A 16238-nucleotide genomic window follows, 5' to 3' on the forward strand; every position below is an offset into this window, starting at 1 on the left:
AGGATCTCTACAGTGTAATCCTGAATACAGTAAGAGAACATCCCTCGCTCTGGAGCTGAGAGGAATGAAGGAGTCTGATAGTGGAGTTTACACTGTTTACACTGTTCGAGACGCCGGGAATAAAGAGGATATTCACTTCTACACCTTCACTGTTACAGGTAAACTGCTGGGAATGTAATATATTAAATGTACAATAGTGAGAGTTCTCTGCAGGCTCTAACCCGCGCTTTTGTTCAATAGATGATCAGCAGTATCCGTGCAGAGATCAGGGAGCCGTGGGGTCAGTGTGGAGCTGAGAAGTCCAGCAGCAGTGGTGATGTTGGTGAAATGGATCAGTACTGCGATGGCTCGGCGGTCTGTGCAGCCTGTACCCTGCTTCTCTTTTAGTCTATTAATCACTACACAAAATATGGAGGACCAAAAATGACATAAGTATAAATAAATAAATGCACATATAAATGTATAAATAAATAAATATATAAATAAATAAATGAATAAATAAATAAATGTATAAATAAATAAATAAATACGGGCATAAATAATTGTATAGGTAAATTTCTTATTTAATGATTTATATATTTATTAATTTATATGTGCATTTGTTTATTTCTTCATTCATTTATTTCCACATTTCTTCATTTATTTATTTCTACATTTATTTATTTATTCATTTATTTATATATATATATATTTATTTATTTCTACATTTATATGTGCATTTATTTATTTATACTTATGTCATTTTTGGTCCAATCTAAATGACCAAAAACAGCTTTTTTTATGTTCCATGGAAGCTGAAGAGCACTGCACTGACCTGTGGGATATGTGGGCGGAGTCTCCTGCATTGAATGTGGGTGTGGTTTCTGTTCACATGGACAATTCTAGCCAGATGCCACTGGTCACCGTGTTTTTGTGTGTGTGTGTGCAAACTTTTGGCACAAAATTAACTCCATAGATTTTACTGTGTAAATTCTTTAAATAAAAAAGCGTGTTTGAACGTTGAGATGTGAGATAATTATTATAAAATTATTGGTTCCTCTATTAATATTGTGGCTCTTAATCCCTTACTCAGAAAAATCCTAGATCCTGCACTGCAACTTAAGTCACAAATATAATGAATTATGACTTAATCTGACTTTGACTACCTTCACTGATCTGGACCTGAACTTTAACCCCTTATAAATAAACACCTGCGTTTTACACATTTTCTGTCTGATAATGCACACCTATATCCTGAGAATTTCTATTCAAGCATTACATAAAAGGGTTTCATGTTTGATAAGAAATGTTACTAAAAATACTAACTGTTATATAAAATATGTAAAATAAATACAGAAGTAAATCTGCAACTGTAAAAATATAATGAATATAAAAAATTAACAATTAATTAAAAGCTTCATTTTAAAATCAGTATTTTCCTAAAAACAAATCAAACAGTACATGTCCTCCAAATCTTTCGTTTTGTTATGGTTGTCTAGTTTTAGTGCTTAATTTCAAATGTAAGAATTTGGGGTTGATTCCTGTTACTGAGTGGATTTATAAGCTTCTTCAAATGTCCAGAGTTTTTAGAAAGTAAATTACTTTTTTTTACTGCAGAGAAAAATAGTTTTGCCTCATCTACACCTGTAAACCTGAAATACTCTAAAAGACTAAATAAACCTATTTAATATATAAACCTATTTATCTATATTTATCTAATGAAAAATTCTGTGTGCATCACAGACTGATTAGCTGATCTCATTTCATATGTGGTTTATTCTTGCATTAATAAATGCTTTAGTACTTTTGTGAGGCATCGAAACAGCTTTCTGTATTAAGCTTGTACTTTAACCCTTTAATATACTTCAATACTTTAATAAATAAACTGCATTTAATCCATAATAAACAAGGGTTTTACACTGAAGCTTTATATGAACACATTCATCCTGCAGTGGCTCCATCTAGTGTCTGGCCAAAGCCAGTACTGTACTATTAATGAATTTCCGAACGATCTTATATATACAGGTCAGCTTTCTTTGCTTTAATTTATATTAAAATACTTTAATCTACTTTTCAAAAGTAAAGGAATATATTTGCTATGGGGATAGTTACTATTTTAAATGAGTGTTTTTAGGGTCTAGCTCCGTTCACCCCATTCATTCAGGACTCGCTCGCCCTGGCGGTGATTCTCTGGTATAACAGGGGGAGGAGAAGTGGGCGGCTCTTCATAAATCAGCAGGTATCTCTGTGTTGGTCAGTGTAAGAGTGCTGTATCCGCAGTGAGATCCTGATGAACAGCTGGGTGAATATTTTAGGAATTTCCTGATGATGATGATCACCGTTATCATGTCTGAGGGCATGCACTCCGCGCGTGCCGCTGTGTCGTCATCCTGTGCAGCATTCAGTACATTTAACACAGGTAAGAATTTACACAAAACACACACCTACAGCCTCCTACAGACGCTCTAGTTCACATATACAGATACATTATATATACACATTTATAGAGGAGTTCTTACAGATCAATCAACTACGCTTTATTAGATTTATTAAAGCTTTTGTTAAAATAGGTTTTAATTCAGCAGTACACACATTTAGTGACATCTGAGACACCCAGTATCCATAACGATAATATTTATTATATTTATCTAAACAGTAAGATACAACAAATTTGCTGTTTCCTCCATCATACCGCTCGTGCACTTCAGTGCTCTTAGGTTTTTAGTAATATACCTCAATGACAAAAGTATTGGGGCGCCTGCTTATTCACTGTTTATTCATAAATTAAGGGTATTAAAATAATTTATTCTTCTTTTGTTGGAGTAACTGTCTCTACAGCCACCAGGGCTGATGATAATCACCCCACCTCATCCTCAACTCCACAACTCATCCCAGAACCCTAAAGTACAGTATGGAGCTCCATCATTCCAGAGAACACAGTTCTTCCACTGCTCCACAGATCAGTTCTGGGGTTTATACCCCTCTTTATCCCACACCTGATATCGTCTTCCTTCATGTTTATTGAATTACCTGCTCCAGAGAGTCCTAATCTATTGGCAATACTTCTCTCTACTACAGGAACTAGACAAGCTGTGTGTGCATTCGCACATCTGTATCAGCAATGAGCGTAAAATAAAGTAACTGAATAATGCAGCATTCATTAGAAATGGTGTCCACACATATTTTGATATACAGTGTTAATAAGTATTAATCAGGATTCCTTGTATATTCAATGTGAACAAATATAAAAACACTGCATATTTGTGTCTGGAGTATATATTTATATATGATTCATAGGACTGTACTGGATAATTTTATAAACACATAATACACAATAGATGCAGATTTGACCAGCTGTGGAGCCAAAAGTGAAACTGAAACTACAGCTGTGTTTGTCAACAATATTCACAAGCTGTGAATATTTAGCTAAATACTGGCTTAGAATTGTATTAATTACTCAGAGTACAGCACCATGTGACTAAAGAAGCATTACATAGCTTAAGATTGGCAACGATACTACAGTAACTGCAGTATCTACAGTTTCTGTGAAAATATCGTCCTAAATAAGGACCAGGAAGTTTATCTGTGTCGCACTTTTTATTATTTAGCTATACGTAATACCCCGCAGAGCTGTTTCTCCACATACTGACCCACCAGCACCGTAAGTACAAACCACAGTACTGAAATATTCAGCTCTAAACCGAACTGTGAGCCTCGCTGCGCTAAAATTCAGCTTTATTTGCATTTTAACTGAAGTTAAATAGAAAAACAGAACTTTGAACACATGGCAGCTAGAAACACACCAGCACTCATTCATTCGAGGTTAATCTGTAATTTGTCTTCACGCTTTTTCACAGTTGCTCATGTGTACGCAGAAGGCTCTTGGGTTCTTTAAGGACATGCAAAAGATTAAAAGTTTAGATCTGCGACTTTTGTTCAGTTTCAGTAAGGTTGAGGTCCTTTAACCGTTCCACCTTAAATGGTGCAGTCTCTGCATTAATGCGCTTACAACAGACCTCTGGTCTCACAGCTTTTAAGGTGGAATGAAAGGTTAGGAAAATAAGACCTTGCTTTGGGGTAAAAAAGAGGATAAAATGGGTAAAAAAAATGCATTAAAGGGTAAGACAGTGAGTGCAGTCTATTTACAGCGGCATCTTGTGCATTGCTGTTCTGTATCAGTTTAGTGGATTACCTGCAACATTTTTCAGTTAATGAATGCGGTCATTTTGTTTTAGATTATTAAATAAGTGAATACAGTGTTAATGAGTGTTCTTTCAGTTGGACTTGTTGTCTAGGGTTGTGAAGCGATTTGTTCTTTATTTCCATAAATGTCAATATAATATAATATATATATAAATTACAGAACGATCACGATTTTTTCTTAGACGCCTCTGAAAAAATTCACTGAGTAGAAGTGTGAAATATTTTACACAGACTTCCCCCTGAGAAAATAATCCTGTCCAGATAGAGCTTTAGTGGCTTGCAAGAAATTCATACCTCACATTAATTTTCACATTTTGTCACTTTACAACCACAAAATTAAAGGTATTTTATTAAGATTTAAGTGATAGACCAACGCAAAGAAGCACATAATTGTGAACTGGAACGAAAATGATACATGGTTTTCAAAATATTAGTCAAATAAAAATCTGAAAAGTGTGATGTGCAAAATTGAAAACCATGTATAATTTTTGTTGGTCTATCACTTAAATCTTAATAAAATACCTTTAATTTTGTGGTTGTAAGGATGTAAAAAAAGTTCAAGGGGTATTATTATCTATTTATTTGGTGTGCGTACCTTATTTTTATTTCTGAAAGGTGGCAACCCTTCTTGTCGTCGGTAGCCGACACACAGGCTCACAAGACACCCATCAGTCTTGCTTCACGTAAATACTAGGGACACTGTTATGTGGTGGGGTCCATTTTGCCGGGGCCCCCCAAATGCCTTGAAACGGCCCTGCAGATAGCTATAGTGGCTTGCAAAAGTATACCCCTTGATTTTTTCACATTTTGTCTCCTTACAACCACAAACTTAAAATTAATTTAATTTTAAGAAAAGCGAGGAGACGAAACTCAGAGATGTGCGTCCGGACGGGACTAAAATTACCGGAGGAGCACGGAGTTCAGAGAAAAACGTAGAAAAAAAGGAGATAATTCAGCCTGTAATTTTCTCAGAGGACGTCTGAGAAAAACACGTACATGACCGTTCTGGACAGGAATAAAATCACAGAGGATAGAAACCCCCCATAAAAGAGAAAATTACCCAGAACCCCCTGAGAAAATAATCCCGTCTGGATAGAGCTTAAAAGTGGCTAAAGGGAATGTTTGTTTATATATTTATTGTTAGCTTGCTGGCTATTTTTTATGTTAATATTTTATGTTATGTCCGTGGGTCTGCTGTGCTCAAAACAATCAAGCATTACTCGGCCTGTAGCAAGGATTGCATAGTGCACCTTTAATAGCCAATACGCTAAACATAACTTTGTAAAGTATCTCTGTAATCTTAGGAGCAACAGACAATACTGATAAGGTCATAATTTGTAGTGGGAAATTTGGAGATAATATTTTTGGTAACGCTTTATAATACAGCCCGCGTTTTAGAGGGTAAGTACCCATTACTTACGGTGTAAGTTCTCTGTATGTACCCTTTACTTACGGTGTAAGTTCTCTGTATGAACCAGGGTACATTCAACATACTTACCGGGTCCTACAGGTACTTAACTGTAAGTATAAATAAAGAACACAGAAAGAACCAGGAACAAGAGAGTAACAACTGGGTAACTTTCTGACACTTACCGTGTACTTTACCAAAACATATGGTATAACGTTTCTGTATTTATCAGTTTATTTAAAATACTTATGGGGTTCTCCTAGTACTTAAATGTAGGTACAAATTAATTACCAGGAACAACAGTATAAAAAACTGGATATGTCATTGCCTGCACTTTCCCTAAATTTCTGGTGCAATATTAATGTATGTATATATATATGTGTGTCTTATTTAAACATTTTGTTCATGATAGTTATAAAGGTTTCATTCCAGTCATACCCAAGGGACTTATCATTCTAATATATTTTATTAGTTTGAATAAAAAGATAATGCTGAGATTTCAAAGGAAATTTATTTGTTAATACACAGAAAACACAAGGTTTTATTTTAATGGATAATGGTGGATAGGTTTCCATCTTCAGTCCTTTTCTGCTCGACTCTTCTCACCGTTGTTGCCTTTGTCTTGCTCCTGGAGTCCTGGTGCACACCTTGTCCTGTAAAGCTGCTTTTTATAACCCCTGTTCTAAAAAGAACTTTAAACCCACACTTCACCGAGTTCTACTGTTCTTACTCTGAAAGTATGCAGTACTTACTCTGTAAGTACTCAGAAACAACAGAGAGCGGGCTGTATTATGTAGTGTGCAGTGTTCTGCAGTTCTTACTCTGTAAGTACCCAGTAAGTACTCAGAAACAACAGAGAGCGGGCTGTATTATGTAGTGTGCAGTGTTCTGCAGTTCTTACTCTGTAAGTACCCAGTAAGTACTCAGAAACAACAGAGAGCGGGCTGTATTATGTAGTGTGCAGTGTTCTGCTGTTCTTACTCTGTAAGTACCCAGTAAGTACTCAGAAACAACAGAGAGCGGGCTGTATTATGTAGTGTGCAGTGTTCTGCTGTTCTTACTCTGTAAGTACCCAGTAAGTACTCAGAAACAACAGAGAGCGGGCTGTATTATGTAGTGTGCAGTGTTCTGCTGTTCTTACTCTGTAAGTACCCAGTAAGTACTCAGAAACAACAGAGAGCGGGCTGTATTATGTAGTGTGCAGTGTTCTGCTGTTCTTACTCTGTAAGTACCCAGTAAGTACTCAGAAACAACAGAGAGCGGGCTGTATTATGTAGTGTGCAGTGTTCTGCTGTTCTTACTCTGTAAGTACATACCACTGAGACCAATTTTTTGTTAAATCTTAATAAAAGCAAAAACAATCTGTACAACAATACATAACATTAAACTTATTTATTTATTTATTTACAATCATCATTGATTATATGTTTCTTTTAGGTAAAATGTTATATTTTTTGTTCTTCTTGATCTTCTTCTTCTTGTGCTTTTCCTTTTTTTCGTCTATCAGAAAGCAGGATGCGGAATCTTCTGCCCCTCTCCATCCTGCTTTTGTCCATAAGAAAAAAAATGAATAAGTTTACTTTTTAGATGCAATTATATGTATCATTAATTTCAAAGCATGTCACACAAGTTTTTAGCCTTTAGCAAATACTCATTGTGCATTTATAAAGTATATATTTATATATATATATATATATATATATATATATATATATATATATATATATATATATATATATATATATATATATATAAACATACAGTTGGAAGTTTACATACACTCATGGACACAAATGTCATGGAAATGTTTGCAAATACAGATTTACACATGAGTGATCACAAAAATTATGCAAGATAGTTTTGTCACTGGATCAGAAATAATTTAATTAATCAACTGGCCAATAGGAAAGTTATAATAGCATCATGCTTTTTGGCAGTTTTTTTTGGCAATAGATACATTAAAAAAGGTAAAGGGAAAATGAAGAGAGTAGGAAAGCTCAGAATTCTGCGGCTGAACCTAAAACTATCAGCTACACTGCTGGAATAAGCAAGGCAACTTTTTAACACTCTGGCCTCAAACATACAGGAAACGTGTATTGTGCTTAAACGTTGTATCTGTGCAAGGAAACCAACAAATTTAGCGACATCTACTACTTCAGCCAAGAATGATCAAAACTACAACCACACAGACACACGCAAAGGCAACGTGTTGACACGTCTCAGAGGTATAAACTTATATATGTATATACTACGTCTTGTCTCTTGAACCCAATATTGTGAGATGAGTGTCTCGTCACACCTTTTGTGAGCAGTGAACACTGCACATACACATTCAGTGTGAAACAGCTTAGCATGGAGCAGCAGCAAAGATGCATTAGTTAACAGCTGTAGTAATTATCTGGCTAATATATCAGATTAATCTGACCACAAACAAACTGCTCCAGACCACAGGGCACCTAAAGAGGACTTGTGATTAGGAAGGTGTTGATAATGTTATGCTTGATCTGTGTATTTCTGCAACTGAAAGTGAGAGAGAATTTAAACGATTTAAACAATAATTTACACATGCACACGGAGACACACACACACCTGAAGGACCTGCAGCCATGTCAGGAACAGATGTTAATTTGTCCACATGTTCCTTCAAAACTGTGCATTCATCATGTAGGAATTTGATTTCCACCTTTACCTTTGCCACCTCAACTAAAAACAAAAACAAAAGAAAGTACAACATGTTAAGAGTGTAAAACCTTGTGCTGCTTGAGAAAATGTTTTAGGCTAATGGATTAATAAAAGAGTCACACCCCTAATGTATGTATCAAGTTTGCTTTAGTTTAATAAATGGTTTCATTTATAATTACATATAAATTATACAGATGCAGTTAGTCACATTTAAGGGGGAGGGGGGATCACTGTTTGTAAAATGCCTGGATGATGGGGCAAAAATATATACAGTGCCTCAAATAGGGCAGTGCAACAAGATGATATGTTTCATTATGACAATAAAAAAATGTCTATTGTTTAGTATTAAGGTCTATCATCTATATCGTTGCAAAATACAACTTATTTTTTTGTTGCCTGGGTGATGCACCAAGGCTAATAGGATAGAAATGGGATAATAGGACAGCCCTACATCAGGATAGAAATGTTTGATCAAATTGCAAGGCCCTACCTCCGAGTACTATTCAACCCCCTACAGATTTTGCAAGTTAAACAGTCACAATTAACATATAATCGTGAAATATGGCCTATACGTGGCCCTGGACATGTTAAATACACTGTAGCAAAAAAATTATTCTCTGTTAAATTCATTTTGAAACATTTTGAAAAGTTAAAAATGGTCAATTATTATCCAACAATTCAAACCACCAGAATTCTGTGTGGTTCCCTCAAGTTTTAAAATGTATTTGAGCTATTACAAACAATGAGCTTCACATGCTTGGATTAATTTTTTTTCTGACTACAAAAGCCCCTCCCTAAACAAAAGAACAGCACTCATACATGGTAAGCATGGAAAACACTTGTCACAGATAAAACCTTGGAGGGTCACAAGGCTGGCAAGGGCTATAAAACCCTTTCAATGAGTTGGGCCTTTATGTCTTTGCTTTTGTGAGCATCATCCAGAAGTGGAAGGATTATGTAGCTACTTTTAACCTTACATGCCCTGGACAGCCTTTCAAAGTTTCCTCCTGTGCAGAGATCAGTCTTGTCTAAATGGTCATGGCTAGCTAATGGTGGTGGGGACATTGGTTTCAAAAAATACCATAAGTAATGAATTACATCACAATAGTTCCAAGCAAAATACTTAACATAAAGTCTTATAGTGACAATATATGTAATGGACTACCTTAGAAGGGAAACTAGTCGAGCATGTTCGTATAGATATCTATCCAAAGCCAAAACTATTAATACATTACCTTTAACCCTTTGATGCGCAACACAGGTTTGCAATAAATTAATTTAAATTTAAATTAATTTAATCATTCAGTATTCAGTATTTTGGATCATAGTGCATCCTTATTTTATTTTGTATTTTCTTACTTTTTTAATAAAAGCTCTTTTTGTATCACTACTCCTCTAATGTGCAACATGGGTCAAAAATGGCCAGCAAGATATATCATAGAACCCATAGAAATCACAGCAGATGTATAATATTCGGTTGCTGCATTTCAATTTATATAATATCCACTGTCACCTTGGCTGCTTGACCTGCTTCTTTCTTGTCTTGATGCTTCATCCTTGGTCACACCTGTCTCTTCATTGTCCACATATTTTTGAGGAAGAAGTCTTTTTGGTCTTTCCATCTTAGGGCACAGAGTAAAAATGTTCATGAAATTTGTAAATGAAAACAAAAAATATACTGTTTTGTCAAAAACCTATTTAACATTCATTTTTTTGTTGTTGTGCAGTAATTTTGTAGATCATAGATATGAGACTGTATAAACATACATAGTTTGAATCAGAACTGAAAATAATTATTGAATTAAATGATTATTAACACTACATTTTTTGTTGTTGATACTTATGTGTACTAAATAAGGGTATGTTGTTTGACGGTTGTGTATTATTATTAATATTATATAATAATTACTGCATTAATATGTGAATGATAATTTGTTATAATAATAGTAGGAAACATTGTGTTTTTCTGAACATATTTTCTGCAGACTAAACATAACAATACAATATTTAAATGTAATTTGATATTATGTTAAAAATCCATCAGGTCTAGTGCATTTCATATACTGTAATGTTACAAAACAATCCAAATAAGCCAATATTTAAAATAATAAACTGAATGAAGGAAAGGTTGAAATTAAATAATCCCTGATTATCTACACATAAATGAATTGCAAGCCAAATTAACCAGCTGAGGATCTAACAATCATGGCTGGGTTTAAGATCATTAAGTCTGATGTTCTTAATGTTAAGATGCTTTTGGAAAACAGATCATTATAAGTTCTATATACCATAACTGTAAATATTAAAAAGAAAATCCTGCATAAAAATGACCTAGACGTATTGTTAAACTATCAATTAATATGTAATTATTAAGTATTAATGAGTAGAGCAGACCATCATGGATCAATATTAATAATAATAATAATAATAATAATAATAATAATAATAATAATAATATTACTCTACTAACATTACTAACTATGAAACTTTTTAATGGATTCAAAGGGTGCATTTTCCGATCCTATGGCAGTCACAAAAAAAATAGCTTTATATTTTGCTTCTTGTTTGAGCAGACCGCTCTATTGGACATTCTCAGTACCACCTTAAATTGCGCAACATACTTTCTATTCCTGCAGCAATATTTAAGGTGGAATGGGGGAAAATGATGCGCCACTTAAGGTGTAACAGGGTATTTGAACAAAAAAAAAAAAACTCACAACAGCCTTGTTATTTTCTTTGAAGTAATTTTGTTATGAACCCTATAGCTTCAGTTAACCTACAAATCCATGCTGTCGGGAGCAGAGCAAAAAACGTTGCTGAGGAGCTGTGTGTTGACCAGCTAGAGGATTTATAATTTAAACTAGTTAAGCTAAGATTGGTAACATCTATGTATGTTGACTTAAAATCAATAAACCCTATTATGCATATCTATATTAATGTCTCATATCATATTCCACCTTACCTCGCTCCATGCTTAACAGCCAGTGTTGTAGTACAAACAGTTAACCAAGTGAACTAAGTTTAAATTCTCAGTACTCCACCTACTGGAAGGGAGGTTTAGCAATACTGCTAGCTTGTAATGCTTTCAAATTTTTTTGTCGCAAACCAATTCCAAGGTACCTATAACTAGTCTACAAAGTAAATAAAATAACAGTAAAACAGAAAAAAACATTTTCTAAATAAATAATTAGTAAAATAAATAAAAAAAATGTTGACCCATCTTGACAATATCACTTAATTAAGTATTGGGTTTGATCATTTGAACAAGGCATAAAATGAAATTATATTAATAATAATATTATTACAGTAATCATAATAAAAACGTATTATTATTATTATTATTATTATTATTATTATTATTATTATTATTATTTTATATTTAACTATATATATATATATATTATTATATATTCAAATTTTGTTTTATTTAAAAGGGTATAAGTGCTTTGTTATGCTATATTATTGTTATGTTTGTCACATTTAATCGTCTTAAAATTACAATAATATTGTTTTTCGTAATAATGTATTTGACAAAACATCGTCCACAAAAATGTTATTATGAAACACATATGCATGTATTACTTTTTGTTTGACAGCAACAAATTAAAAGAAAATATATTATGGCCAATTAGACATTTACGAGAGTAAATGTGAATGCAGCAGGAAATGACGTCAGGACCGCAGGAGTTGTTTGGAAAACTGAGTGGCACAAAGCGAGGGAGCCAGCAGCCGTGAAAAAAGGAGACACGAAAGGAAAAAGGTAAAATCAGTTTAGGTTAACTATCTATCATTGACATGAGTAAAGCGTTACTTACTGGAATTATATCGCGGTCACGCCATCTGCACTTAGAAAACGCTCGGTCGCGCTATCTACACCGAGAACTGGAGTGCGCGTCTAAGCCGTGTATTACGGTAGCCGCGTGCACAGCGCACCCGGAGGAGCAGAGACTGGCGCTTCTCGTGCAGAGACTTAAAATGGAACAGAAACTAGTTTTACACCCAAATAAACATGATTTAATGAGGGATAATCCACAAATATACACCAGAAAGACCACTGCTTATCTGTAGAGCAGTGTAACGTTTTGGAAAAAGAGCTGTTAAATAAGCAAATCAAATTAATATCATATCACAGCACTAAATTCTTAGTGATCTTTTTCTCATATATCCCAGATAAATGTTTGAAGTGATATTACCGTATCATTTTGGAGTAATTTGATACCAAAAATGTCCATTCGTTTTTTTTTTAAAGATATTTCGGGGCTATAAAACAAAAAAAAAATCTAATTGTTATCATATTAGACAATGAAATCCGTGAAGAAGACATTCCATACTGTTAATGTTATTCATGTCAATTGATATTACTGTAAAATTTTAGAGTAAAATATATTTAGAGAAAAATATCTAATCTAATCAAATTGTTATCCAATGCTACCAAGACAGCCTTAAAGAACACATTCCATACTAATAATGACATGAATAACAAAGAATATTACTGTATCATTTTGGAGTAATTGGATACCAAACTTAAGAAAAAATGTCCAATCGCTTTAGCATAAACCACATTTCAAAGTCCTATAAAACCAGCAAATCAAATGGTTATCCAATGCTACCAAGACAGCCTTAAAGAAAACATTCCATACTAATAATAGATTGAGTAACAAAGAATATTACTGTATCATTTTGGAGTAATTGGATACCCAACTTAGGAAAAATGTCTATTCGGTTGTACTTAAACCACATTTCGGAGTCCTATAAAACCAGCAAATCAAATGGTTATCCAATGACACTCAGACAGTCTTGAAGAACACATTCCATACATTCCATTAATGGCATGAGTAACAAAGGATATTACTGTATCATTTTGGAGTAATGGTATACCAAACTTAGGAAAATGTCTATTCGGTTGTGCATAAAACAGATTTAGAGTCCTATAAAACCAGCAAATCAAATTGTTATCCAGTTCCACAAAGACTGTCTTAAAGAACCCATGTTATACTATTAATGACATGAGTAACAAAGGATATAACTGTATTATTTTGGAGTAATTGAATACCAAACTTAGGAAAAATGTCTGTTCGCTTTTGCATAAACCACATTTCAAAGTCCTATAATACCAGCAAATCAAATTGTTATTCAAGGCACCAGAACAGTCTTGAAGAACACATTCCATGGAATGTGTTCTTTAAGACTGTCTTGGTGGTATTGGATAACATTTTGATTTTTTGGTTTTATAGGACTCCGAAATCCTTCCACTTCTGGATGATGCTCCCGACAGCAAAGACATAAAGGCCCAACTCATTGAAAGGGTTTTATAGCCCTTGCCAGCCTTGTGACCCTCCAAGGTTTTATCTGTGACAAGTGTTTTCCATGCTTACCATGTATGAGTGCTGTTCTTTTGTTTAGGGAGGGGCTTTTGTAGTCAGAAAAAAAATTAATCCAAGCATGTGAAGCTCATTGTTTGTAATAGCTCAAATACATTTTAAAACTTGAGGGAACCACACAGAATTCTGGTGGTTTGAATTGTTGGATAGTAATTGACCATTTTTAACTTTTCAAAATGTTTCAAAATGAATTTAACAGAGAATAATTTTTTTGCTACAGTGTATTTAACATGTCCAGGGCCACGTATAGGCCATATTTCACGATTATATGTTAATTGTGACTGTTTAACTTGCAAAATCTGTAGGGGGTTGAATAGTACTCGGAGGTAGGGCCTTGCAATTTGATCAAACATTTCTATCCTGATGTAGGGCTGTCCTATTATCCCATTTCTATCCTATTAGCCTTGGTGCATCACCCAGGCAACAAAAAAATAAGTTGTATTTTGCAACGATATAGATGATAGACCTTAATACTAAACAATAGACATTTTTTTTATTGTCATAATGAAACATATCATCTTGTTGCACTGCCCTATTTGAGGCACTGTATATATTTTTGCCCCATCATCCAGGCATTTTACAAACAGTGATCCCCCCTCCCCCTTAAATGTGACTAACTGCATCTGTATAATTTATATGTAATTATAAATGAAACCATTTATTAAACTAAAGCAAACTTGATACATACATTAGGGGTGTGACTCTTTTATTAATCCATTAGCCTAAAACATTTTCTCAAGCAGCACAAGGTTTTACACTCTTAACATGTTGTACTTTCTTTTGTTTTTGTTTTTAGTTGAGGTGGCAAAGGTAAAGGTGGAAATCAAATTCCTACATGATGAATGCACAGTTTTGAAGGAACATGTGGACAAATTAACATCTGTTCCTGACATGGCTGCAGGTCCTTCAGGTGTGTGTGTGTCTCCGTGTGCATGTGTAAATTATTGTTTAAATCGTTTAAATTCTCTCTCACTTTCAGTTGCAGAAATACACAGATCAAGCATAACATTATCAACACCTTCCTAATCACAAGTCCTCTTTAGGTGCCCTGTGGTCTGGAGCAGTTTGTTTGTGGTCAGATTAATCTGATATATTAGCCAGATAATTACTACAGCTGTTAACTAATGCATCTTTGCTGCTGCTCCATGCTAAGCTGTTTCACACTGAATGTGTATGTGCAGTGTTCACTGCTCACAAAAGGTGTGACGAGACACTCATCTCACAATATTGGGTTCAAGAGACAAGACGTAGTATATACATATATAAGTTTATACCTCTGAGACGTGTCAACACGTTGCCTTTGCGTGTGTCTGTGTGGTTGTAGTTTTGATCATTCTTGGCTGAAGTAGTAGATGTCGCTAAATTTGTTGGTTTCCTTGCACAGATACAACGTTTAAGCACAATACACGTTTCCTGTATGTTTGAGGCCAGAGTGTTAAAAAGTTGCCTTGCTTATTCCAGCAGTGTAGCTGATAGTTTTAGGTTCAGCCGCAGAATTCTGAGCTTTCCTACTCTCTTCATTTTCCCTTTACCTTTTTTAATGTATCTATTGCCAAAAAAAACTGCCAAAAAGCATGATGCTATTATAACTTTCCTATTGGCCAGTTGATTAATTAAATTATTTCTGATCCAGTGACAAAACTATCTTGCATAATTTTTGTGATCACTCATGTGTAAATCTGTATTTGCAAACATTTCCATGACATTTGTGTCCATGAGTGTATGTAAACTTCCAACTGTATGTTTATATATATATATATATATATATATATATATATATATATATATATATATATATATATATATATATATATATACTTTATAAATGCACAATGAGTATTTGCTAAAGGCTAAAAACTTGTGTGACATGCTTTGAAATTAATGATACATATAATTGCATCTAAAAAGTAAACTTATTCATTTTTTTTCTTATGGACAAAAGCAGGATGGAGAGGGGCAGAAGATTCCGCATCCTGCTTTCTGATAGACGAAAAAAAGGAAAAGCACAAGAAGAAGAAGATCAAGAAGAACAAAAAATATAACATTTTACCTAAAAGAAACATATAATCAATGATGATTGTAAATAAATAAATAAATAAGTTTAATGTTATGTATTGTTGTACAGATTGTTTTTGCTTTTATTAAGATTTAACAAAAAATTGGTCTCAGTGGTATGTACTTACAGAGTAAGAACAGCAGAACACTGCACACTACATAATACAGCCCGCTCTCTGTTGTTTCTGAGTACTTACTGGGTACTTACAGAGTAAGAACAGCAGAACACTGCACACTACATAATACAGCCCGCTCTCTGTTGTTTCTGAGTACTTACTGGGTACTTACAGAGTAAGAACAGCAGAACACTGCACACTACATAATACAGCCCGCTCTCTGTTGTTTCTGAGTACTTACTGGGTACTTACAGAGTAAGAACAGCAGAACACTGCACACTACATAATACAGCCCGCTCTCTGTTGTTTCTGAGTACTTACTGGGTACTTACAGAGTAAGAACTGCAGAACACTGCACACTACATAATACAGCCCGCTCTCTGTTGTTTCTGAGTACTTACTGGGTACTTACAG

General features: G+C 34.2%; 2 long non-coding RNA genes across 4 annotated transcripts; one reads left to right on the top strand and one right to left on the bottom strand.

Moving 5' to 3' along the window:
* Positions 1-6082: 6082 nt before the first annotated feature.
* On the bottom strand, positions 6083-11344 carry LOC125786873 (uncharacterized). Of its 3 annotated transcripts, XR_007428862.1 has the most exons (4): positions 11235-11344; positions 9786-9894; positions 8180-8293; positions 6083-7132 (listed from the first exon to the last, which is right to left on the bottom strand). It is a non-coding gene; the product is annotated as an uncharacterized LOC125786873 (long non-coding RNA). The 3 variants fall into 3 exon arrangements; XR_007428860.1 differs by lacking the exon at positions 8180-8293 and having other exon boundaries at positions 11235-11322; XR_007428861.1 differs by lacking the exon at positions 8180-8293 and having other exon boundaries at positions 6083-7135; positions 11235-11322.
* Positions 11345-11722: 378 nt separating this feature from the next.
* Positions 11723-15763, top strand: LOC125786875 (uncharacterized). Its single transcript, XR_007428864.1, has 2 exons — positions 11723-12032; positions 15596-15763. It is a non-coding gene; the product is annotated as an uncharacterized LOC125786875 (long non-coding RNA).
* The last annotated feature ends 475 nt before the right edge of the window (positions 15764-16238 follow it).

The sequence above is a fragment of the Astyanax mexicanus genome, chromosome 22 (genome assembly GCF_023375975.1).
Source record: "Astyanax mexicanus isolate ESR-SI-001 chromosome 22, AstMex3_surface, whole genome shotgun sequence".
Lineage (NCBI taxonomy): Eukaryota > Metazoa > Chordata > Actinopteri > Characiformes > Acestrorhamphidae > Astyanax > Astyanax mexicanus.